Source organism: Canis aureus, chromosome 9 (assembly GCF_053574225.1).
Source record: "Canis aureus isolate CA01 chromosome 9, VMU_Caureus_v.1.0, whole genome shotgun sequence".
In the NCBI taxonomy this organism is placed as follows: Eukaryota; Metazoa; Chordata; class Mammalia; order Carnivora; family Canidae; genus Canis; species Canis aureus.
Genome location: NC_135619.1, coordinates 57,560,386 through 57,586,074, shown reverse-complemented (window position 1 = coordinate 57,586,074; position 25,689 = coordinate 57,560,386). Strand labels below are relative to the sequence as shown.

Sequence of the window (25,689 nt, the reverse complement as noted above, 5' to 3'; positions counted from 1 at the left end):
TTGTAAGAACTAGGCTCTTGAGAAGAGAAATAACATGCCTCAGAACCCCAAAAACAAGAGTGCAGGTATCCTACCTCCTTAGATTAATATTCCCCAAAAAACTCTACTATTCCAGCTATTTACATGCAAGCGTGTTCAATAAATTTCCTTATCCTAGCTCTGCTATTAAAACCTCTCTACAGCTTTTTCTCAACAAAGTATATTTAAGAGAAACAAGTTATAGAAAGAAATTTTCTAATGATGGAAAAATTTCCTGTACCAATAACCCAGCATTTTCAACATGTGTAAGTTCATTGTATTTATAATATTAACTAATGGAAAACTCTAAGTAGCATCAATCCTTGGAATCAGTACTAAACCAGAGGAGGAAAAAAATTAACATGTAGCGATGGTTATTTTGGCCTCAAAGGACAGTATATTTCTTTTTTTTTTCAATATTTTATTTATTTATTCATGAGAAACACACAGAGAGAGAGGCAGAGACACAGGCAGAGGGAGGAGCAGGCTCCATGCAGGAAGCCTGATGTGGGACTCGATCCCTGAACTCCTGGATCACGTGCTGAGCAAAAGGCAGACACAACCACTGAGCCACCCAGGCATCCCAAGGGCAGTTTATTTCTAACATTCAACCTAACACTCTGTACCCAAAGCTTTCCTCTGGTTAAGTGGAAAAACAAAACAAAACAAACAAACAAAAAACAAACAAACAAAAAAACTTCCCAAAAAAAGAAAAACCCAGAGCTTGCAGATAGTGTATTTTGTTTTCCTAGTGAAAATCTATGAAGGAAATTTTTAAAATATTTCAAAACATTTCATTGCAAATCTGTTAACTTTTTATAGGAGATATTTTGTTGTTGTTTCATCAGAAAATGCTGCTAAGATTTCATTATCACTGATCATCCTTCCATGACTCATTAATTAGTTTCACATCCAAAATGAACTGAATATTTTTACTCAACTATTCACACTGTTTAAAACCTGACAAAGTGAAAACACAGTATCACCTTTTAGAAGTCTCTGTGCCTCCATGTTGACTGTATTCCTAGGTACTCCCTAGGAGCTACCAATTGTGGAAAGAGAAACTTGCCCTCTGTGCAACATTCTGCAAAACCTTCCTCCCCTACCATTCTACAAACACTCTCCTCTACCCATAGCTTTCCATTAGCTACTCTTTTTTTTTTTTTAGGACTTTTATGGACAAATTAAAAGTAATATTTTTATGATAAAATGACTTCAAAAATGCATTTTTGAAATAGCCAACTAATTTATTTATACAAGTGCTCCCCTGGTTTATGTTAGATAGTGTAAAAACAAGTTTTAACAACTCTTTTGTCACATCTGTTAACTTTTTTCTTCTTTTGATCTCATATGTAAGGAAATGATTCAAATATAGTAGGCTTGTTCCCAAACCTACTAATCAGAATCTGCTAGACAGGAGATAGGCAGTTGGCATTTTTTACAGGGCTTCCAATAATTGTGACAATTATCTAGGTTTCAGCACACTCCACCAAGCCCAAGAATGGACCTATATAACCACTGAAATTAATTGTAAAATACTTATGTGTATGCACTAATGTATTTTTTCTGGAAAGATTATGCCTTTCCCTTTTTAAATTCTCAAAGTCATCTTTCAGAATGGGACAAACACACGAATGAAAATAATTCATATACTGAAAGATTCGGAATATTTTAGGATCTCAAGTCTCTTGGCATGAGATCAAAATAGAATCATCTTTTCTAAATTCTGTTCTCTGTTTATTAAGGAGAATTATAGTTCCAGAGCTCTGGATCTAAAGAGCCATAATAGAATGATTCCTCCTCTATGCCAAAAAAAGGACTTCTAGATTTTCCTACTAGCTTATGTGCTTTCCTTTTCTAACCCACTCAACAAACTTCTCCAGTATCATTTATTCCTTCTACATTATTATGTGCTCTGGACTACATAGTCCCTTCCATAGCCACCTTTCTCTCATCACTTACCCTAGATAATTGTACACAGTTAAATATGCTGGCTGTGTCCAAACACACTGGCCAATATGGCATAAGGCTCTGTGAATCAACACAGTGCTGAAGGCACTACCCAAAGGAAGTTCCTTTTCTCCTATTCATATACAAGTGCTGTATAGCCCTGCGTTTTCCCACTTTTTTTCTTCCTGCTGGAAAGAACAGCATATGTAGATCCAAAAATAGAAAGTCATACATAACTTGTCCCCTTTCATCCCATAATCTTGATCCTTCTTGGGTCTTCTAAAGAGTAGAAATGTTGTAAGTCTATTTCTGCCTCTATGCATTAACCACAATAAAGTCAGAGTTGAGATAATAACAGTAAAATCTTCCTACTTAGTAACCAGCAGATTTGATGGTAGGCACTTTTGATAAGTATTTTGATAAATTTTTATTTGATTCTATTTCCTCATCTGCAAAATTAGAGTAGATACTTCACTCATTGGGCAGTTGGAAGTTAGGGAATCCCAAGAGATAGCATACAGGGAATATTTTGTAAAATCATACAATGATCCTGATATAAAATGGCACTAATATTATCAATACAGTTATTATTAAAATTTGCTGTTGGCAAAGAGAATAGTGCTTAGGACTATAAGAATAAGCCATGTCTCTGACTTCAAAAAACTTAAAATTCAGTGAAGGACCTAAGACAGTCTATACAAATAATTTACATAGATTAGAATGAAATATTAAGTTATAATTGTGTTAAGCAAACAATGAAAGCAAAAATACAATTATTCAATTGACATAGTCTGAGAAAGCTTATGGAATAGAAGATAAACTATACTTTAAAAGATGGTGGGACCCTGGGTGGCTCAGTGATTTAGTGCCTGCCTTTGGCGCAGGGCATGATCCTGGAGTTCCAGGATCAAGTCCCACATCGGGCTCCCTGCATGGAGACTATTTATTTATTTTCATGAACAAATAAATATAATCTTTTAAAAGAAAGTTTAAATAAATAAATAACATATGGTTATTAGTTGGATAGAAGGTATGGTGGGAAAGCCTGAGAAATGCTACCTTTAATTAATACTTTTTCTTTTTTTCAAGTTCTTCTTCTAAGGAATGTTCCAAATTTTAATAAAATTTTAATCCTCCCAGGCAAAGTCATTAGAAGCATAGCATAATGAAACAATAATTGGCAGATCAGGATTAATAGGAAAAAGACAATTGGGGGAAATGAAAGGTCACATTAGCTTAAAACTTCATTTATTGTGTAAGAGTGCCCATTGCCTTGTCATTTCCATCTTGCTCACAGTAAAGGATTCATTTAAAAGTTTGGCCTAAAAACAATCAAGTTGGTAAAAGAGGTGTTTTTTTAAGTGCATACGTCTTTTGGGGCATGGAGTACAGAGATTCATCTCTAAATTTTAAACCACCTTATAGGAATGTTGGAACTCTGAAGGGCCCTCCTCAGAGAAATTCTCTGTGGAGAACAGATTCCTCTTCTCATGTAGTTTTCAATTTATGCCTCAGATCTGGGCATGTTTATAAGGTCCAACTTGAATGCTGGCTTGTTAAACTCAAGCTTTCTACCATCAGAACCTAATTCCTATGATTTGGTCAAAAATAAAACAAAACAGCTTTCCACTCATGGAAGCACAGAGATCATGAAGACTTTGAAAAACTCCTACTAACCCCCCAAAATTCATATAACACAAGTCACACTGCAACATTTCTATTTGTTCATATTTAAGGAGCATATGATATAATTCATGGCAGGTGAATTTTTGGCTAAGCCAATGACTACCCTTCAAAATAAACAGAAAGGGAGCCCCAGAACATGGCTAGTCGTGTAGTCTTCTTTTTCTTTCTGGTGATTGCCTTGTAATTCGTCATCTAATATATCATGGGAACTTCTGAAAGAATAAAAAACATTTGTTGAATAAATGAATTAATGAATTTATAAGGTATAAAATTACAGAGAGCATTTAAATGTAAAAATATATGGTTACCAAATCAGACTTTCATTATTAGCATTGGTAACAACAGCTGGGAACTCATCATCTATTGAGAGCTTCCTATATGCTAGGTGCTTAGATTTTTGCACTCCATAATGAATATTCATCACAATAAGTCCTTCAGGTAAGTTCTATTATTATGCCTACTTTATAGATGAGAAAAACTGAGGCTTAGTAACATGTGAAAAGTCATGTAGCATCAAAATAGCCAGACTTGAATTCAGAATAAAATCTATCAAATTCCAGAGCTGAGCTCTTAATCTCTGTAGAGTTTCTATCCCTATCACTCCTTCAGGCTTCACAGATTTCTGGAGGTGGAGAAAAAGTGACAGAAGTGAAGAAGTTGAACTGTTAGGGCAATGGGAGGCAGATTATTAAAAAAATCTGTGTAGGAACTTGAATTGTAAACTTAGGTAAATATATAAGACAATTAGATTATATGATATGGAAGCACTCTATAATTTTTGTGTACATTTTCGTGCAACATGTTACTCTGTTAGTTTCAATCCAATTTTGAATTATATTTTCTTCCAATTTCCTCAGTTATGGTTGCCATCAGTAATAATAATAGCTACAATCTTTAGTAAATTCAGAGTCCACAGGGGTCTACACTTTAATAATGTTAAATAAGAAGGAAAAATACCTGGAGATCATGACTCAACCATCCTCACAGCCACTTGGCAATATGATTTAGTAGTCTGGATTATCCCTATTCTGTGCAGTGTAGACATCTATTGTCATAAATAAATTATTTCTAGGCAGTAAAAGAAAATTTAATCACTTATCTTGGTGCTATCTGATAGGTCTGTATTCCAGAAGCTTCAGTCTAATATTTTCTTTTTTTTTTTTAAGATTTTATTTATTTATTCATGAGAGACACAGAGAGATAGAGAAGCAGAGACACAGGCAGAGAGAGAAGCAGGCTCCATGTAAGGAGCCCGATGTGGGACTTGATCCTGGGACTCCAGGATCACGCCCTGGGCTGAAGGCAGACGCTCAACCGCTGAGCCACCCAGATGTCCCAGTCTAATATTTTCATTCACTACTTACTTCCTTAATCTGCTACTCACTTTATTTATCCACAAATAATTAAATCAGGTATTTTTCCAGTGGAGGGAAATTATTTTCCAGAATTCAACCAAATTAACTTGGAATATTATCTAACCAACTGCGCCTCTGTTTTCTTATCTGTAAAACAAAATAGAGTTAACAAAATAAAAAGGGAAGGCGTATAATAAAAGTATCTGTTCAACTGTCTTTACTCCATTTTAAAGTGATTACATCAAAACTATAGGAAGACAATATGAGAATGTTAGCTGTTGTGCTAAGGAGATACAGACAGTCTCAGGCAAAGAAAGACTTCTAGTAACTATTTTCCAAAATTGTAGGGGGCTGGGTGATAAAGCAGTCCTGTTTTTCCTGGAATCATTTTTCCCCATTGCCTACAGCCAAGCAACACCAAATAGGGACTTAGCTCACCACCAGGTGATTTGAAAAAGCATATGGAATAATGCCTGTAGTTTGCCATGATGCTAAAATACATTTTCTTCCTTGTCTAACTCTTATTTTTTTTAGGTGCTAGTTTATTGTAACTTACAGGGCATAACACAGTATTTCTATTACAGATGAATTCACTGCCTCTAGTAAGCATGTCTAGACAGGGCAGGTAAGAGAATCAGATAGATACAGGGGAAAAAAAGCTGGAGATTTTGAAAAATTGAAAAAATAGTTAAGTATTTTTCCATGAAAGGATTTTTCTCTTCCCAAAAATCCTTGTCAATTTATTGTCATAAATTATTGAGTTTACCTGTATCCTCATCAAAAAAACACAGTTATTTCCATTATTGTTCACAAATACCTAATTATAAAGCAGATTATTTACTCCCACACAATTTTATTTACCAGTCCATTTTAGAGATGAAGAATTTTGTGCCAAACCAGTGTTTGAAACCAGATCTGATTTTGAAAGGTGAGTTCATTTCTGCTACACTAAGCATACTATTATATATAACAGTTTGTGAGAATACTTCATTATGAAATTATTAGTATTTGGTTAATTATATAATTTTAAGTTTGCTACATTCTTAGGATGAATATTTTTTATTCTTCAAGATTCAGTTTTGATGAGAGTATATTTCAGAAATCACAATATAAAATCTGATTTACAAATTAAGTGAAACGTATTTATCATTGAATTTTATTTTTCTATGATATATCAACATGTAAAATGAAGACTTTGTCTTTTAAAGATGTGTTGCCTAGTGAGAATTTCATAAGTCTTGGAAAAAAATGAAATCTTGCCCCTGCCTGAAAGTATCTCTGTAGTTAGATCAGAGTGAAATAGAAAAAAATAGATTTCTTTCATGAACAATATGTGTTTCATCAAAAGAACAAAGAAACAGGGCTCTAAATGCTGGGTATTCTGCTTCCCTGAGATGTTTAAGATTGTCGAGGATGACAGGTTCTGATGTTCTCATTCTGAATTTTAACCTTCTGACACATTCTTACACCATACCATACTCCAGACTTTCGAGGAATATGGGTAAGAGAAATGACATTTATTGATTTCCCTCTATATGGAACAGAGTGCAATTTTATGTATATTACCTTGTATGATCCTCATAAGATTAGTTATCAGTTTATGGAAAAACATTATGGCACATTTCTCCACTACAACCTAAAAAGAAGGAAAATAAGATTGTGGGTTTTATTATTCTATCAACACGTAATGAGATATGCAATGGCACTTTAAAGAAACTATATAGGTTCTGTGCCAGCAAGAATTTATTCTGACAAGAATGAAAGTCTCTGCATATCCCCAAAAAGGGAGAGAGGGATGGTCACTCGTGTGAGAAGAGTCACAGGGATTAATTTGGCAGTCATCATCCAGATATAGACTAAAAGAGAGGGGTCTTTACAAAACAAGTGCAGCTACCCAGGTCCCATTGGCAAAGCCTTCACTACTAGGGAGGTAGATAATAAGATTCTAGCCAAAGCAATCCAAATGCTCCTGTCTTATCCCATTGCCATTCAGCAAGTAATTAATCTAACTGTCTTTGTTCAGAGTCAATGTTCTACAAGCCACTTTCAGTTATGACTTGTCTTTCCAGATTTGTCTGCCGAAGAGTCAAAAACAGGCGAAGATTCCCATCTATGTGGCAGAATTTTATTTTTTAATTACAAGTCAATTTACTTGATTCTGATCATGGAGCAGTTTACCAAGCTTGTCTGCCTAGAGGGAGAAAATGGACTGGACAGAAAGACACGCCTTCCAGTCAGTGGGAGAGTTAGATCGCACACAGAAACTTGACAAGTCATCATTGTGATTTTATGCATCCATCTCATATCCTGGCTCATGGGAGTGCATCCCTAAAAGGGATGTGGTACCTAAGAATTACATTCTGACACTGCAACCTGCAAGCTACCCCTTGGACCTTGGTATATTCACTGAGAGTTTCCTACGACAGCTATAACAGATTACCACAAACTTGGTGGCTTAAAACAATCATTTAGTCTTCTTTTGTTCTGGTGGTCAGAAGTCTGGGATCTGTTTCACTGTGCCAAACCCAAGGTGTCATCTGAGTCATGACACCTCCCTGAGGCTGTAGGGGGGAATCTGTTTCTTCATCTTTTCCAGCTTCCAGAGCTCCATTCTCTGCATTTTGACCCTTTTCTCCATCTTCAAAGCCAGCAGGGCAGCTTCCTGATTCAGTGGTCACATCGCCTTCTTCTTTTGTATCAAATTTCCCTCTGCCTCCCTCTTATAATAGGAGACTTGTGATAGCATTTGTCTCACCCAGATAATCTCCTTATCTCAAGATATTTAATTCAATCACATCTCTTTCCACATATAAGGTAATATTTACAAGTTCCAGGTATTCCCCAAACCTAAACCGCTTTGGGGGCCGTTATTCAGCCTAGCACATCATCTTTTGAGGAATTTTCAAGGAGTGAGTTGTATAAACCTTTCTGTATTTGTTGAATGGATACTTAAATATTTCCTTTGAAATTCTACAACCGTTAAATATCAATCATGGTTCCATCAACAAATAGGATTCACCTTAAATGGTTCAAATGAATGTGTGGAAAACGGGATTAAGGGAATAAACAAGGCATGCGGGGCACTCAGAGATTAGCAACACTGGGAAGCCTTTATTTGACTTCCTCAGGTTGTGAGGCAAAAAGGGAAAACATTACTGGAGTCTGGTAAGAGTAGAAACCACGAGAAGAATCCATATATCAAAAACTCTAGTCATGACCAGGACAAAGCCACTTCTAGGGACCTGGTGCCAAAGTAGGGAGAGAGTGAGGAAGAGATACTGGACCTTTTCTCCTTTGCGGTTGGTATCTCCTATTGGCTGATGTCAGCCAGCAGGAGAGCTCAGGAAAAGCAGTCACAGCCATCAGTCTCTGAGGCAAAGAGAACAGAGAAAGGTGGAAAATTGATACAGACTTGGAAGGTAAAGAGGCAGGGGAGCTAACACACATATTAATCCTATATTACCCATAAAAAAATGAGTTTCAGAAAAATAGAGAATTTAGCCAAAATGACATAATACATGGTTGACCTAAAACTTGAGCCTACATCTGTCTGAAACTTGAAAAAATTCCTTTTTCACATTTCTCAAATTTCTCTCACAGCTTGCTACTTTATAGCATTTGGAGTTTAAGTTTACCCCATTTTGTATATCTGCCTCTGAATTGCTTAACAACAGTCAAGCAGTAAGGAGTCATTTCTGATTTTCATAACCATTCAATATACAAAATTGTATTATCTTCTCATTTATAATCTCAAATTGGTTTGAGTGTCCCTCCCACTGTGTCTCTCCCCCAGCATTATTTCTCTAGTTGGAAGAAAAAAAAAAAATGTCCTTGATTGTGTCCAATTATTCATCCTCACAGCAAACTCTGAATCAAGAATAATTAAATTATATATTTCCCACCCCCAATCCCATGCCCAAAATAGTTTAAGTTTCATCTGTGATGGGTGTCAGTTTCTAAGAATGTTCTTGCACGCTCATCAATGTGAGAGTATTGATTTATATGCAGAGTTTACAAATAGATCCATTATATATGAAGTCCCTGCCTGATTTCCAGATTTTACATTTCTCTAGAAAAATTATCTTTTTTTTTTAAGATTTTATTTATTTATTCATGAGAGACACAGAGAGAGAGAGAGAGAGAGGCAGAGACACAGGCAGAGGGAAAAGCAGGCTCCATGCAGGGAGCCTGACGTGGGACTTGCTCCTGGGTCTCCAGGATCAGGCCCTGGGCTGAAGGCAGCGCTAAACCGCTGAGCCACCTGGGCTGCCCTCTGGAAAAATTATCTTAACTGGGAGTTTCTTCCAAGCAGAGTTGATGCACTCAGCATGATCTCCTTCAGAGCACTGCCCTCTTCTCATCTAAACTGAACACACTTCTTATACCCTCACTAGAGCAACCTCCCCTATCTTTCTATGGGCATCTTGCCTCAGGACTGCTGCCTTATACATCCCTACTCATCACCTTTCCAGAAAGTCTGCATTGAGTGGCACTGCGTCTGCCACTTCGGAAATTAGATACTGGCTCCAAATCCCATGCACCGTTAAGGAAACTCCTTGCCCCTTGCCCTTCTCCTGACACTGCCTGGCAGCCAGAAACTCCCAAAAGGGAAGCAGAGAGGAGCAATCAATAGCATCTCTAAACAGAAGATGCCATTGGCAAGGAGGTAGCTCTCAGCCACCACAGTGAACCACAGGCCTCTGATTAAGACACTCTTGTGAGCCTGATTGATCTGCCTGTCCTCGCTGCATGCAAACCAGCTACCTACCCTCCCTCCCTTTGCTGCTTCATCCCCCTCACAGAGAGGAGAGCACTTGAAAAGGAAAGTGGTGCTCCAGTGTGTGAGAGCTTAAAAGGAATTACTGACAGCTGATTGTTCTCCTTGAATTCAGATTCTATAATCAATTAGAAGAGATTTCATAAAAATGGCCATTGGAAATGAAAAATCCCCATTAGGCCATACTACCCAAGCTCCTTGTGGCCTTCTTCATTAAATGGAGCAATCTCTCAAAGATCTGTCTGTGCAATTTGATGCAATCCAGTTTTGGACCACGCTGGTGCTTTTAAAACACCAGGAACCTATAGGTTACAGTCAGATGAGCCTCACAGCACTTTACATACAGTCAAATGCTGGAACATGAAGTTGGATTGCAGGTCGGGTGAATTTACTTAGGACCTCCCCAACGCAAGAAATATTCAAGCTAATTTCATTTTCTGAAGGTCCAGGTGTATATTAAATATGTACATAGGTAATACCCAACACATGTGTAACATGGACATCCATAAATGGTAAAACAAGGTTTACAAAGCTATAAAAGCTTATAACATGTGGACAAGATATATATTTTTACCTTCTATATTGTATATCTGTTTATGTAAAGTATGTATGTATACTGTATATTTATACCCCATTTATGAAACATATATTATGCTGATTTGTATTATAACAGTACAATATTATGCTTAGTGTATGTCAGTCATGGAATTAGCCACTGTGAGAGGGAAAGGTAATAGATGGCATTCACATCCTAATATGACCAAACATTTTATATAGCACTACACTTCCTTAAATCTCTGCAGTGTGAATATCGTTAGCCCCATTTTTCAGAAAAAATTAAAACTTACAGAAATCAGAAAACTTGTCATAGTTTTTGTCACTAGTGAACTAGCAGAGTTGGAATTAGAACCATATAATTTGTTCACTGACAGGGAGACATAGGAGAATAGCCATGGCCCCTACCATCCCACAACATAATTATACTGTGGAAATAAGTCATCTATAGGTAAAAAGTCAGGTGATAATACAAAAGCACACAGGAAATGTCTTGGATGATAAAAGTGACTAATTCCAAAGAGAAGAGTATAAACAATAAGTATTTGGAGTTCAGCAGAAAGAGAGCTTCCTTTCTTTCACTTGCTTGCAGCCATGCTGTTGAAACCCTCTTCCCCACTTACTCTCCTTCCTAGGTGTTTATACCCACCACAAACCTCTGGGCAATTGTTCTTCCCCATCATCTTGTCATTTACTCAAGTTTATTATATACTTGGCCTCTGATGGTTCCTAAGAACTCAATACTTCCAATCTGCCACAAACCATATTTTCTTTCATTTCACTGAACTCTTTCCAATAGTCATATCTTTCTGGAACTGGGCCTCTGCACCAAGCAAGGGAGCACACCAGTTCAAAGGAAGCCAGGAGTTGCCTGAAATAAACCTCCAAGTTCCACTTCTTCCTTCTGCACACCGTGGCAGGGTGGGTATTTAATCATAGAAATATTTCTCAGGGAGAGCAAAGCTGAAAGTACACAAGCTACTCGCCAATCAGTGATAGATAAAAGGCATGGCAGGGGGAAAGAGCTTTAGTAAGAGGAAGAGACACTAAAACTTGACAAGAGTCTGTAGAAAGTTTTAGGAAGCCCTTCAGTCATTTAAATCATGGAGAGTTTTTAAAGTAGTATTTCAGTTAGCTGGTTGCTCCAGCCTAGAAGAATGTCTAGTTCCTACGTAGGTTAGCTCTGTAACAGAGCTTATAGTGTAGCAAGGAAATCATTCCAGCCCTACTTGCCTGATGAAAGAAGAAAGAAAGAAGAAAGAAAGAAAGAAAGAAAGAAAGAAAGAAAGAAAGAAAGAAAGAAAGAAAGAAAGAAAAGAAGAAGAAGAAGAAGAAGAAGAAGAAGAAGAAGAAGAAGAAGAAGAAGAAGAAGAAAAGGAAGGAAGGAAGGAAGGAAGGAAGAAAGAAAGAAAGAAAGAAAGAAAGAAAGAAAGAAAGAAAGAAGAAGAAGAAGGAGGAGGAGGAGGAGGAGGAGGAGGAGGAGGAGGAGGAAGAGGAGGAGAAGAAGAAGAAAAAAAGGAAGGAAGGAAGGAAGGAAGGAAGGAAGGAAGGAAGGAAGAAAGAAAGAAAGAAAGAAAGAAAGAAAGAAAGAAAGAAAGAAAGAAAAGATCTTATAGTTAGAAAAATTGATCTTAGTACATTTCTACTATGATAAATGTATTTACACCCTGCTTTATTTCAAAAGAGGGTTTCAGCATTTGTATTACATACATGTAAATCCAACAGTGTAAGGATGTGTAGATATTATGACTGAACATTAAATTTAGCTCTGAGTTTCCTAGTAGTCAAAGAAAAAGAAAAAAGGGTACAGAGGTTTACACTGTCATTATTTGATCATAAAGGAACTAATATCTTCATGAATGACTTTTTGATGCTTCTGTATTATAAGGCACTACATGAAAGATTCTCTCCATTCTCTAATTTAATCATAATGATAGCCAGCACTAACTGGTACGTATTCTGTGCCAGACATTGTTTTAAGGTGTATACACAGTGCGTGTGTGTGTGGAGATATATATATATATATTCACACACACATACATACACATATATACATATTTTATGTATATATTATAGTTTAATATTCATAATATCAGTTTAATATTCATAGTAATTTTGGATATATGTACTATTGTTATCCCTATTTTATAGATAAGTAAATCAAAGTACAGAGAGCTAGGTGATTTGTCCAAAACCACATACCTAGTAAGTGGTATTACTGTAACTCAAACCTAAGCCAGGTTCCAGGATTCAAATTTTTAATCATGAAAGTACTAGACCTCAATTTAGTCCTCTCTAGTGGGATACTAGAGGAAGAGGATGAAGTTATCAAATGAGGGTCACTAAGACAAGAATTGCCAGACGTGGGGTTCAGATCTAGTACTCACCAGTTCCAAAGCTCACATCTTTCCACTGCATTCCACTGTGGTCCCTAAAAGGATGGAATCCAATGGATCTTTATGCATAGGGTATTCAATAATTTAGAGCATGTGCTCTATAGGTATTCTTATATTGACTCTTGATAAACGTTAAAGTTGTTGCATTAAAACTTCACTCATTAAAGGCGTTTCTATAGAAAGTTTAATTAAGGAGGTCTAGGAATGGTACTTTCTGGTGATCTAAATTGCTTCCAAGAATTTACTTAATCTGAAGAAGTAGTTCAAAAGAAAACTCCTTATCACCTTTTGAGGTAACATTTTTTTTCTCTTTGTGTTTTAGTAGGAGTCGGATATGGTCAAAGTCGAATGGCTATCTGAGGAGACTGAGACAATATTCATATTCTATCATGATAGTTGAGGATTTTGATGTGAAGACCTGACAAGCCATCAGAATATACAAACTGACCTAGAAGGAAGTCAGGTTAATTAGAACAAATAGGTACTTTGGACAAAAACTCATCAAAAATCCATATACTATTCACAGGTTTCCATGTTGCTCTGGGTTAAGTGAGGCCATATGATAAGTTCTGGCCAAGGAGCCATGCATGAGTGGGAGGGATGTGGATCACTGTCAGGCCAGAGAATAGCAGAGCCAATGTATGTTTTTTTTTCCTTTGCTCTGGCAATACTGGTGGCTCATGTTCAGATGATGAAAATACAAGCTCTCAGAGCATCCCATTAGCCTGAGTCTTTGAGCAGCTATGTGGAAAACAGCACCCTACCTGTGTTGGGACATGGAAAATGAGACAAAAATTAACTTTAGTTGTTGTTGGGTCATTGACATTTCAAGGTTAATTTGTTTTTGCAGCAAAATCTACTGTATCCTGACTAACATAGTACCTCAATACTCCATGGGGAGGGACTACATCTAAAAGACTTGAATTATTCTTATATACATTTCCTTAAAATGTATAATTTATTATAAAGACATTTTTAATTCCTGTGAATATCACTTCATTTCTACATATGATATCACATTCATAAAATGGAGCATTGTTTTCCAAAGAAATAAATGTACCCAATTTTCAAACCCTAGGCTTTTATTTGCTGCACTTTGCTTATTGTCCTCTAGTCACGATTTATTCTATGTATTGAGTACCTGCATCTATGATAAATCTTTCTTTAAAATCAATTTCCTGGGCTTTTTTTCACCCCAAATCTAGTCATTAGTTGTTCTGCCATTTCAAAAGTGTCAAAAATCTCAGTTCCAATCTACAGCTTGTCATAACATTAACCAACTCCACGGGCATGCTTTTGGAGTAGGTATAGTTAAAATATTAAATAATAGCCTGTGTAATTATACCCTTGGGAACTGTCCCATATCTCAACCACCAGGTGTCCCATATCTCAATTTCATCACATTATATGTCCCATTAGGTAAGCAATGGCCTAAATGGTGTGAAAAGATTTTTTTTTTCCTCTGCAAGTTTGCGCTTTAAAGAAAAGCTAAGAGACACCAGGAGCAGAGCTCAGGACTATGAATAAAGAGAGATGGAAGTCACCATTGTCTGGAAGTGAGAAGTCATTGCTTTCTATGTGTCTGTGGTTATGCCAAGTGTACTGAAGGTGGGTTTATACCCCAGAGGAATGATGTTAAGAATAATTTTAGGGTGCCACAGACATTCTCTGTCACTCTGCTATTAGAAGTCAGATTATTTCTTGGGAAACCATAGACCCTAGACTAACCACTTTCCCTTAACTAAGACTTTGGGACTCAACCTTTTCACTGTTTTTCTACTCTTAGTAAATATCTAGTCAGTGGCCCAAAATCTTAACCAGAATTATGTGGAGATCTGGGTCCCACCCCCAGAGTTTCTATTCAGTATGTATGGAGTAGAGCCTGAAAATTTACATTTTTAATGAGCCCCCAGATAATGTCGATGCTGTTTATTCAGTGAACACACTTTGAGAACCATTGCTTGACTATGTGCCAAGCTTTGGGGTGAATCCTGAGACACAACAGTGAAGATATATAGTTGCTGCCTAACAGCATATAACCCTTCATTAATTGTAAAAAGAAAAAGAAAACACAATTCCTCAACCTTTTTTGAGTTTCACCATTCTCGTCTATAAGTAAGGATAACATCACCTATCTTACAGGTTTTCCATAAGATTAGATCAAATATATATGCAAAGATTTTGTCTAGTACTTAAAAAATAGAAAGCACTCAGTATACGATAGCTCACAATACCTGAGCATCCTTAGAAGGCAGAGAAACAGAGAAGCAGGCAACTTAATCAGTGAAAGGGCTAGTGACTCATCCACCTCCAGCTTTTAGCTGAAGTAATAACACAGCAGGAAGCCCTTTTCAACAATCCCTTCTCCCCTTTCTACCAAAGGCAAATTAAAAAAAAAGAATTAACATCTGTTTAATATTAGTAGTTATACTGTTCAGTATTCTTTCAGATATGAATGATAAAAACTCAACTTACACAGCATAGGCAAAAAAAAAAAAAAAAGAATGCTGAGAAATAACTGAGAAGTCTGAAGGCAGAAATGATTTAGGGCTCTACTGAATGCAGATGTTCCCTCAATATCTCTCTTTCTACCTCTGCCCTACCCCCATTTCCTTCTTTTTCTTATTGCCACATAATTTCACCCTGCTTTTCTCTGTGTGGTCCTGATTTTTATACAACCTCTCTCTATAATATGAATTCATGACGATGGATGAACCTGTTTGGATCAGGTGTTTATCTATAATGGCTTGAGTGATGGCCCCCTTTTGATGACATATCTACCCAGAATTTGTGAGTGTGAACTTATTTTGAAAAGGATCTTTGCAGATGTAATTAAGTTAATGATCTCTAGATGAGATCATCTTGGATCAACTAGATGGCTCCTAACTCTAATCACAAGTGTCCTTAGGAGATACAGAAAAAAAGACACTTAGAAGAAGTTGGAATGAAGATGGAGGCAGAAATTAGATTGATGTGTCTACAAGTCAAGGAACACCAAGGATTGCCAGCAACCACCAGAAGCTAGGAAAAAAGCATAAAACAGATCCTCCTTCAGAGCCTGTAGGAGGAACTAACCCTGATACACCTTGATTTTGGCCTGTAGAGATGTGCAAAAATGCATTTCTATTGTTTAAGAATTAATTTCTATAACAATTCATTTCTCTTCCTGTTGTTATGTGGTGATTTTATTTTTATGGCAGTCCAAAGAAACTAATACATCATCCTTTGGACTAATTCCTGAGGATTTCTGGTCAGTCATGTCTCAGTCTCTGGCTCAAACTTTCAAGCACAGGGCATAGAAAAAAAACTGTTATTGACAGCCTCATTAGAACGATACACAATGGGGTAGGGCATGACCCCAAAAGACCTGATGATGATGATGGTAATGATAATGATGATGATGACTGTGATGCTAACCCTCAGTGAATGCTTACTATATTTCAGAAACTACTAAATGTATATGCATTACTGCATTTGATTTACAGAACAACTTGGGAAGTAGGTATTTCCAGCCCCATTTTATAGATGAGTAAACCAAGAATCAGAGGTTAAATAATTTAACATATACTTAATTAATGATGGAACTAAAATTCGAAATCTGTTTTTTTCTGATTTTGAAACCCATGTTTTGAAAACCATTCTACATGTCTCCTGCAATTCTCATCCCTCAGTTTAGTCATACAACAAATAACCATTTCTAGGATTTGAACCTAGGTATGTCTGACCTCATTGTCTTTACTCTTTGGTAGGGCAACTTGACACCCCCATAGGCTTCCATACTTGGTAGGAAGCAGTGTTCAGAATATTAAATCCTCTTTTAAAACAATTACTAGAATTCAATTTAGTAATATCTCCCTTAGTGATAACATACGATGCCCAGGAAGGATGTTAAGATCACAGCCTCCTCTCAAACACTTTTATCTTGATGAAGTCCCAAGTAATCAAGGATCCTTGCATCCTTCTAAGAAAGAGCCTTCTATTCTGAAGTGCATGGTCTTTTTACAACATCATTCTACTGTATGTAAAAAAAAAAAAAAAAAGGAAAGGACACTACTTGAACTCTTTAATAGAGTTGAGTATGTATAGGCTGATTGCTCAGCAAGGCAGCATGCCAAACAGGCAAGCAGCATAGCCTAATAATTTAAAGTAAAACTATGGAATCAGACTGCCTTACCACAGTTGCCGACTTTACTTCTTAATTAGCTTTACGATGTTAGGCAAATTATTCAACATTTTTTGCTTAGTTTGTCCATTTGCAAAATGGGAAGAATAATAGTAATAATAGGAAAGCTGTTATGAGAATTAAACCATTAATATAATTAAAGTATTTAGAACTGTGCCTGTCACATAGTGTTATACGTGTTTATAAAATAAAATACAGTTAAATAAACTTAAAGCATATTTATCTCAAAAATGGAGATTGTTCTTCCTATCACAATGGAAAATAGTAACGCTTACATAAAAACAGCTGGAGAAATACATCAAGGTGAAGTTTTAACACTTAGGATGGACTGAGCTGAATGGTTCATTTATGATCATTTCCTTCTTGTAAAAGTCATCAAAACATGTGGCCTGACTTCTTGACACTTATGCAAGGTATTTTCCATCCCCCTTTCATTTATATATTCTCTAATAGGGATCTGGTTGAGTTAACAGGCTCCCCTGCTCTCTGACTTCTGGTTTGGTTGAACGATCTTCAGGATCTTCAGAAGATTATAAAACAAAAGACGGTATAATCAGCATTTTTTTCTCCCTGGCCCGCATTTTCTCTAGGTTCGGCTCACACTTTGTAAATAGCTAGTTATGAATCCTTTAGCATTTACCCGGTTTGAATGAGCCATCTATTTTCTTCCAGGACTCTAAGACAGTCCTACAGCAGAAATGTACTCTCATTACTCATTCCTCATAATTAAGTCCTACAATGCTAAGACTGCTCCCATAGTAGAGTTATTTAAATTCCAGGTTCTTCAGCTTAAATGAAGCAACTCCAAAGCCAAAATGAATTTTCTTAGCTTCATCACTTAGCAAACAAATTGATGGAAAAGGCTATTCCCTTCACACAGCCAAGGTGGCGTATCAACATTTTGTATATTGTGGCCAGAAATCTCAAGGACATTTGAATTGATCTTTGCCAATCATACTCCCCTTAGTCCTACTCACTTCTAAAGGGTAACACATAAACAATAGTAGAATGAAAATCCAATTATCATTTCCCTACTTCTAAATATAAATTTTTTGAGCCAGTGGAAGAAAAACGTAATTCCAAAGGGCAAAGAAAGCATAAGACAATAACTTTATGAGATATAACACTGCCCATTAGTAAATTGTGGACCTATGTGAACCATATGATTGGTCATAGTAACTCTCTTCCCTTTGAAAAAAGAGACAATTCATGACACGAATGTTATAAGTGTGGGGAAGGGTAGCACAATAGGGACATCGATCTATCATGCTATGAAATAATCATGAACTCTATCATGACTCTATCATGGACACACTGAACTCTATCATGAAGAGGAGGGAACTGAATATCATCTCATCTACTCCAAAATCCAATTCTTTTTATATGCAGAATGCCTGTGTTTGCCAAGATATTAATTCATTATTTTCAGAAAAGGGTTGCACAAACAAGTCAGAGAAACACTAAATTAAGCAGAGCTAAGTAAATACTCCTATTAAGAGAATTTAAGAGAATCAGAGTTTTTACTATATTGACAAGCATTATAAATTTCCAAAAGGAAACCTTACTATATATGCACTCCTTCCTAACTTTATCTGTCTCATAAAGAACAGTTCTCACTTTACAGATGAGAACACTAAAGCAGAGAGGGGTTAAGTTCTCCAGGATAACACTGAAACAGAGTCTGAAATCTTCTGGCTTTGATCCTAGTAGTGACTTCAACCATTTTTACGCTTTGGAATTTTATATCTACACATATTCACGTATATATAATTATATATATATATATATATACATGCATATGAACATATATATGCATTTGAAAAGCAGTAGAGAAATTATTCTGTCAAATTCCATTCTCCGACCTAAAGAAAACAGGATTTTAAGAATTTACCTAACATTAACAAAGGCACTCCATTCTGCTAACAAATACACATATAGGATAGGCACCAAGTCATCTTTATATTGCAGACTGATATTTGGAAAAGCCATGTGATTTCCCCAAGGTCATTTATTGGTAAATGGTAAAATAAGAATTTAGATAGATAAGTCAAAGGCTGCTCTTCGCAGAGCTTCATACCAAAATGAATCCATGAATATATGGTTTATGTCCCAAGGCAGTGCCATGAAGGGACTCATATTCATGGCACCTTTCAATTAACCAGAGTTGGAAATGCCAGTGTGCAAGAGTCTCTGCCAGGACAACAAACTTGAAATTCAAGAGAAAATGAAAAAGCATAATGAGAAAAATCTCAAGAAGGCTTTTTAAAAACAATGTAAAAAGGGAACTGGGACAAAGAGCAAAGGTTATTGCTTGGCACAAGGTAACGATGATGATAGCTAACATTTGTCGAATGCTTATTATTTTCTGGGCACTGTTATAAGTGCTTTATGATTGTTACCTCATTAAATTTCACAACCATGACATGAAGTACACACTATTTTTCTTCCCATTTTGTGTACAAGAAGCTGAGGCTCCCTGAGATTAATTAACTTGTTTAATTAATACTTAGAAAAGAATATTTCATTTGATCTGTATTCTCAACCACATTTCCAGAGAAGTCAGCATTTCATGCTGCCAAGACAATTGGCAGTTCTAAAAGACATTTCTAAAAGACCTGCTGGGCTGGAAATAATTGAAGCCAGACCCTGCACCCTCATCCTTTTCCTTAGCTGCATTACATTTAGTTAGCTGGAGAACAATTATCTTAGTCCCTGTCTTTTCTGTGCTCTAAAATGTCACATTAAAGAGTAACCATCCATCAGTTAGCCTTATGGTATTTAATTAGTAACTCAATTTCATCCCTGTGAAAGCCCTAAAGAGTCCACTAACCTGGGCACAAGAGTATGTTGAATTTGAAAGATGGTTAGGGATATCTGAACGAGTGATCCAGAGACTAACCTAGGTGATGGTAGTTCATTCCCATCTTCCTCTTCCCATCTAAACTCAGGAGCCATGTCACGACCTTCTGAGTTCTAGAGAAGAAATTGAAAGTGCCTAGTTCAACAAGTCTCTAGCCATGATAAAATTTGTGGTTGCTATTACAATGTGTATCGAAAATGAGAGTCAACTTGTTGTATAAGGAGGAACATGGACCTGGAAGACATAAGAACATGGGATCAAATCTGAATATGGCTACAAGTACTAGTTAATTTCCAATTACCCCCACTCCATTCTATTCTCCATTCTTCCCTGACCCACTTTATGCCCTGGGAGGCTGACTCTGGAGCTCCCTGGACTGCTGGCAACCAGTTGGGTTCAAACAGTAGGAAGCACCTGCAGAAAATAAGAAAGCAGGAAGTAAGGGTTGAGTATCTTTTCTTTCACTCTACAGCTCTGGCAGTAGCTGGAAGCCTCTACTACTTTAGTTCCCACCAGTTCTCACCGAGTTTTGGAAATACTATTTCCTTTTCTGGTCCCTCCAGACCTGAGGGGTTTTAATGGCTTCCTTTAAGTTCCTTGTCTCTGGGAGATAATACCTCATTATCCCCTTTTTATTCCCTTTACTGGGCCCACACCTCTACATGAAGATTGTCATTAAATTCTTTTCATTTGAACCACCTGGGAAGAACTATTTCCTGTTAGTATCCTAACTGGCACAGCTATTCACTTAGCAGCGATATGATCTCCTTTCTTTAGTCGCCATCTGACCAACTGCAAAAAGGATATACTATTTATTTTTCAGTGTTCTTATAGATAATATGTTATATGATCCTTGAGATCATGTATGTTGAGTTTTTGGCTTACATTAGGGATTTGATATAGGGCAATGAAAGTTCTAAAAATGCAAACTCTAACATGTTATTACATGGCCTACACTGTATGTCATATTTAAATTCTTATTAGCCTGCAATGTTCATGATTATGTAGATTCCTTATTTCATTCTTCCATTTATTTTCCAGGACTTTCATCATGGTTTAGTCATCTGCATTAGATCGGTGGAGATGAAAAAAGAATATGTAAGATGAAATTTAATGCAACAAAAATTTACTGAGCATGCACACCATGTCATTCATTGTATTCAGCCCAAGGGACACAGTGATAGGAATGAAGTGGGTGTCTATACTCAGAGTACTTAAAGCAGTGAGAGTCAACTACAAGTTTTGTTTTAGTTTTTTTTTTCTTTTAACGCAAAATTTGAATTTACACAAAATGAGATGTATTTATATGAAGTATATATTCGCAGTTTTAATAAATGCACATATCTGTGTAACCCAAAGCTCTATCATATATCAAACCAAAAAAATTTTCTCTTATCCATTTCTAGGCAGTACCTGTCCCTGGCCCCTGCCCCCCTGTTCTGATTTCTTTCATCATAGATTAGTTTCACCTATACCCTTGCATGTAAAATGTCATTATTCTCTAGCTGCTTCAAAATTTCCCCTTTATCCTTGGCTTTCAGCAGTTTGATTATGCTATGCTCTTGTTTTTGCTATTCTGTTATTACCCACAGGTCCCCAAGGCTCTGTTCATTTTTTTCAATCTTATTTTCTCTGTCTTCAGATTAGTCTTCTATTGAGTTAACTTTAAGTTCAAGGATGACTTTCCCTATCATCTCTATTCTGCCAATAGCCTATCTAGGGGGTTTTAATTTCGGTATTTTATTTTTCAGTTCTAAAACTTTCATTTACTTCTATTTCTCTATTGAGATTTCCCATGTTTCCATTTATTATTAGCTTATTTTCCTTTACTTCACTGAGTATAATGATAATAACTGCTTTAAAATCTTTGCTCATTCTCACCTCTGAATAATCTCATGGTTGGTCTCAGTTGAATTCTTTTTCTTTTAAGACTGGTTCTCCATATATTAAGTAATTTTGTATTGTAACCAAGACAACACAGATATTATGTCACAAAGACTCTAGACTCTATCATGTCCTTCAAAAAAGTATTGACACCTTAGTTTTTATAGGCAGTTAACTTGGTTGCACCCAATATACAAACTGTTTTTTGGGTAGCAGCTCAATTTCAGTTCAGTCTTTTATCGCTAGCTATGAAGATTTGAGTCTTCTCTGCCCTTGCATGGATCAGGAAGTCAGCCAGAAACTTAAAACTGTTTTAGTTAGTTAGTTAGTTAGTTAGTTAGTTAGTTAGTTAGTTTTTGAGAGAGAGAGTGAATATGCACATGCACACAAGCAGTGGGTAGCAGGGGGAGTGGGCAGAAGGAGAGAGAGAGAATTTTAAGTAGGCTCCAGGCTCAGGGCAGAGTCTGATGTGGTGCTTGATCTCACAACCCTGAGATCATAACCTGAGACAAAATCAAGAGTCAGATGTTTAACCAACTGACCCACCAAGGTGCCTTAAACCATATTTTTATATAGAATTTGAAGCTCCCCCTTTCTGGTTCTCTCCATCATAATAGCCCCCATCTCTTTTTCATGGCTAGTGTCCTCAAAATCTGTACACTGCTCTTTAGACCAGCTTCAGATTTTCTGAGTTTTAACCACCCTATGCGGTGCTGACATTGGCTTATTCTCAGGATAAAAGCCATTAAGGCAGGAAACTCATGTGGCTCTACAGACTTCTAACAAGTTTTAAGTATTCCACCAGAATATGACTGGGTTTTTTACTATTTTCTTGTATCTTGTCTGATGTTTAAAGAGGGTTGGCAATAAAATGTAAACCTGAAATTTGCATATGCAATTGATAAAGGTTTTGTTATGAAAAGGGAAAGTATAAGAAGTAAACAAGAATACCTGGGTGGTTAATACATGTAACATAAACTCGTGAGCCCAACAGGTCCTTCTGTAAGCAGCATTATCTAATATATGTAGGAATTAGCTAAGGCAAGGAAAACTTGGCTTTAGAAGGAGTATTTTAGATTAAAATAATAATAATAATAATAATCCTCTGTGCAAGTCAAATTGGTATGAGAGATAACACTAAACTTCTGTAGTGGAAGATTCATTGCTTATTAGAATATAAATTTTGAGGTTTGTGGTATAAATTCAGCTATCTTGGATTTAAGAGACTTGTATCTATGAAGTTTTTAAACCTCTTCTTATCTAGAAAAAATTACAGTACAATAGTGGCTTATTCTCAGAGAAATGATAATGAAAATACATAGCTTGATAAGCAAATTAAGCTGACACTTTTGTGTTATTAAAAATAGAGTTAAAATCATTCACAGCATAAACACTTTAAAAATCAAAAAGTTATAAAAAATCAAAGTCCTCCCATCAAATTACTTATGTTTTTATAATTCAGGTAAGGTAAATATAGACATCAAAGTAACACTACTACAGCTATTGATACCATACAAGTTACTCAGTGTTAAGAGCAAGAAAATGGACCTGTCATTTCTGATTAAACATCCAAAAATGAAAGTGTCTTAGCTGTGTTGTCAAATCAACAGCAATGGTACAAAGTCAGTCATAAGTAAATACTGCTTACTTGCTGATCTATTTTTGGTTTGGTGCTTTCAGGTTTTCTTTGCTTGGCATACCTTATTAATAACAAACTCTTTACAGATTAGAACCTTATTCTAGTCGTGCCAGATTTGATAAAGTATGAAATGTATCAGTGTTCTCTTCTCTTTCTCTTTTAGATCTTGAGTGCCCAAGAAGTTTATCATTTGAAACTACGTTTACAATAGACACCAAAAGGGATCCCTGGGTGGCGCAGCGGTTTGGCGCCTGCCTTTGACCCAGGGCATGATCCTGGAGACCCAGGATCGAATCCCACGTCGGGCTCCCGGTGCATGGAGCCTGCTTCTCCCTCTGCCTATGTCTCTGCCTCTCTCTGTGTGTGTGACTATCATAAAAAAAAAAATAGATACCAAAAATTTTACCAACAATTGTCTATTTGAACACCAATAGCCATCAATATTTGAACTCTCAAGAAAGTATAGGATGCTTGATTATGGCCCAAATGAGAGTGAGTGACATGATCTATTATGGTGTTCCTTTACAGTAAACCTAGGGAAAGAATGACCTTCAACAAAACAGTTCTTTATTACTGAAAAACAACAACAACAAAAACCTATGTTGAACAATGTCATCCTAAGTCATAGAAGCCAAAATCTACCAGAATTGGAAAGTAATAAAGTGTTTACGTATATTCAAGTTGAAGAAAATATCAATGCCTTCTGGCACACTTAATATGCTCCTTCTGTTTGCCAGTGTAAACGCATCATGTATATGTTTGGGGTCTGAGTCCAGTCCAGTAAGAATTGCTAATTAATTACATTAACAAATATCTGGAGGTTATGTGGGGGGGTGGGGGGGGCGCACACCAGGTGTGTGTACTTTGCAGGAGGAATGGATGGACTGAGAGACTGTGAGGAGAACACTTCCCGCTAGGCAGGGAGCCCAATGCGGGGCTTGATCCCAGGACCCTGTGAATCATGAACTGAGTTGAAGGCAGACGCTCAACTGAGGCCTCAGATGCCCCAAGAACATTCATTTTAAGAATGTAAGGCAAAGTCTGATAGGCAAGAAGAGAAGCAAAATTGAGGATGCAATATTATCTTTCATCCAAATTTGTCTTACAGAGCAGCCCCCATAGACTGATCCTTCCAATTCTGAAAGAGAAGATTGCAAGCCATAGAAGCTAAAAGACCTAGGTCTATTTGCAAAATGCGAGGTGAGACCGTCTGCATGCTTCCAGCACACTGGGACTCCAGAATGGAGTGCAGCCTTGGAGAAGAAGGATGCTATCACATCAATAACACCAGACACTCCACAAAGCTACCATGATGCCTTCTGACCCAGCACCAGCAACCACCAGCTGAGGCAATGGCTGAAATAAGAAGGGGCGTCATACAGCCCGCAGGAATTATAGATTCAGCTCAGGAAATGAGGAAGCTGAAGACCATAGTGTCATCATGGGAAAGACTTCTTAATAAGCACACAAGTGACATGCCTTGGTGACTTCCAGAAATAATGGAGAGATTTCTCAGAGCCGTGAAGCCTCACTGAAATAGATACTGATGATAAGTATTCTTTATTGAGCAATGACTACGCATCAGAAACTGTGTATATTGCTTTTCTTGCATTTACTCAATCCCTACACCAACCCCATAAAATAAGTCCTATGAGTACCACTATGGCACATGGAAATAGACTCAGCAACAGTAACCCCACTTCTACCTTCAGCCTTTTTATGACCTGAGGAAACAGAAATGTGATCAACTTTTAATTAAAGTATTTCAAAATCTGCATCTTTAACATACTGGAATATTTCATAAGTATGTTAAATTGGCATTTTCCTAGTTCATAACCATGTGCAAAAATAGATAAACTCAACTGTCTAGCACTAGAGATGGGTTCTTGTTTCTGTGGTATCTATTATGTCTGGGAAGAGTCTGAACCCTTTCATACCAGATGTCTCCCATGTCCTGCCCACTCCCAGGTTATTGTACTCAAATGCCTCAGTTTCCTTGCCTGTCACACTACCCTTATTGGTGCTAAAATTCTACTGAATTCAGCACTCTATTTGGCCGAGGTCTGGATCTTTCTTTTAAAATCATGAAAAGAATAACATCATATAAAGAATAAAAATAATCCAAATGCTCAAAGTAAGGAAACAGCTAAGTTTTAAAAAAATGTCATGTCGGGACATTGGATTAACACTAAAAAAAAGAAAAGCCTACTGGAAAATTTATAAATATTTAGTATAAAATGACTATACCTATCTTTCAGATTATATATGATTTTTATTAACATGTATGTATCAGTTTACAGTGCATCATGTGTTTTTGCATCAATTATCCCATGTGATTCTTAGAATATTTGCAGTTTAAGGCAGGTGCTGGTTAGAGAGGCAGTAA

At 36.7% G+C, this 25,689-nt stretch overlaps 2 long non-coding RNA genes across 2 annotated transcripts; both read right to left on the bottom strand.

Moving 5' to 3' along the window:
• Nucleotides 1-3,241: 3,241 nt before the first annotated feature.
• LOC144320167 (uncharacterized) lies at nt 3,242-8,381 on the bottom strand. The gene is made up of 4 exons (XR_013385730.1): nt 8,294-8,381; nt 6,576-6,645; nt 5,039-5,156; nt 3,242-3,866 (listed from the first exon to the last, which is right to left on the bottom strand). It is a non-coding gene; the product is annotated as an uncharacterized LOC144320167 (long non-coding RNA).
• A 4,347-nt stretch (nt 8,382-12,728) lies between these two features.
• On the bottom strand, nt 12,729-21,710 carry LOC144320166 (uncharacterized). The gene is made up of 4 exons (XR_013385729.1): nt 21,662-21,710; nt 20,120-20,194; nt 19,820-20,014; nt 12,729-12,772 (listed from the first exon to the last, which is right to left on the bottom strand). It is a non-coding gene; the product is annotated as an uncharacterized LOC144320166 (long non-coding RNA).
• Between the last annotated feature and the right edge of the window lie 3,979 nt (nt 21,711-25,689).